The following is a 1715-nucleotide window of genomic DNA, read 5'->3' as shown; positions in this document are numbered from 1 at the left end:
CCCTTGATAGAAACCCCAGAGACTTTAGACCCATAAGTGATACATTTCTATTCTTTGTAAGCCATATATTTTGTTATAACAGCTTGGAATGACTAGGACAGGGAAAATGATTCCAGAGAGAGAGTTTACATATTATTAAATTTTAATGTAAAAGAAACTAATCTAGAGGAAAATGGGAGAAGAGTTACATAGATACTTGATAGTAAGCTATGCGATAGATTGACTTTTATTTTGGGTCCTTGTTCATCTAGCATCTCTTAAGATGCATCTCTCAGACATGTGTGTGTGTGTGTGTGTCGGGGGGTGTGTAGATATTTTCTAAGCAGTATATTAAGAATTAATATCTGCTCAGCTCCAGAGGTGCTCAGTAACTGCGTAGACCTCAAAATCTATATTCTCAACAAGCCTTTCAGTGATGGTTTTGTCAAGCAGGTGACCCAGAGATGACAGCCTGCAACCTGGCCCCAAGGCTTATAAACGAAAAAAAAAAAGTGACTTCAGGGATGTACTGAATTTCTGAAATGTTTGATATTTAAATTTTTTTATCCTTTTCTCTAAACAAGTGAAGAATTATGTTATATTAAGACATTCAAATTGGCTTAACAGCTCTCTCTAGGGAGCCTTTGCCATTCGACTGTTCAGTGTTTGGAACCCACTGACGGGTAGTGATTGAAATATGCGGTCCTTGGGTGCGACATGCCTTCTGGAAATATTTCTTGACTCAAAATGCAAATGAAAGCTAATAGTTATTCCCCCTACCACGCTAAGCTTGAGCCTTAATGTCTTAAGCATTCACACTGCTAAGCTACTCTCCAGAGAACACTGAAAAACGTGCCTTTCATTTTATAGAAAAGAACTTTCTTGAATGTCTTTGTTATCAGCATGAGGTTGAGAGATATATCTCAACAAAGATGTGATTAAGGGATGCCTAAGAGATGAGTTTGCTAATATTAATAGCATTCTTCTATTTCTGACTCCAGTTGCTGGAAGAAGTTTGCTTGGCTGACCACCTCTTTCAACCGCAGCCTTACAGCAGCTCTGGCTCAGGGTGAGACTACTTTTTATTTTTTACTTTTTACTAATTAATTTTTTGCCAGTCAGTCTTGCACTTTATTGTCATTGTCGTCTCAGGCCTTGACTGCATCCTTGAGCAGTAGATACAGCCCCGCTCCTTCCGCTGCTGCTTCTCGGTCTACAGCTTCTCGTCGTGCTTGGTGAGTAGAGCAGGAGGCGCATGGCTAAGTCTTCTCGGGTTTCAAGTCCAGGGGCTTGTATTTCTTGCCCTTGTAGAATTTCCGGAGGTTTTCTTTTTAAATCTGGTTAATGATAGTGAGCACTCGGGCGATGGATGCCTGCCACGTTGGCAACGGGAAGCTGGGACAGTTCCACCTTCAGGTCGTCCAGTTGTTTCAACAGCTCCTTCTTCTTGTCGCACAGGTCCCAAGCCTTAATCTTGGCCATTGCTGCGTTGTTCACGGCTGAGGCCGCCTGGTTCGAGAGTAAGACTACTTTTTAAAGTCATGAAATTGAACTTGCTGCTTCCTGAAGCACACCCTACCTTCGGGTTGATTGTATAAAGATGAATTCGTAGGATGCATTGCTGACAAACTTGAATCCCGATGTACCCAGTTTCGGTGACAAGTCTATTAAATGGTCTGGCAGGATTGCTAGTAATACGATCCAGGATGTGCAGACTTAAGAAAGAGGAAACAAGT

General features: G+C 41.6%; 1 pseudogene; it reads right to left on the bottom strand.

The window, feature by feature from the left end:
• Window positions 1–1127: 1127 nt before the first annotated feature.
• On the bottom strand, window positions 1128–1484 carry LOC127678407 (60S ribosomal protein L35-like; annotated as a pseudogene).
• Window positions 1485–1715: the final 231 nt, after the last annotated feature.

This window comes from Apodemus sylvaticus, chromosome 2, assembly GCF_947179515.1.
Source record: "Apodemus sylvaticus chromosome 2, mApoSyl1.1, whole genome shotgun sequence".
Lineage (NCBI taxonomy): Eukaryota > Metazoa > Chordata > Mammalia > Rodentia > Muridae > Apodemus > Apodemus sylvaticus.
This window is presented reverse-complemented; position numbering and strand designations above follow the sequence as displayed.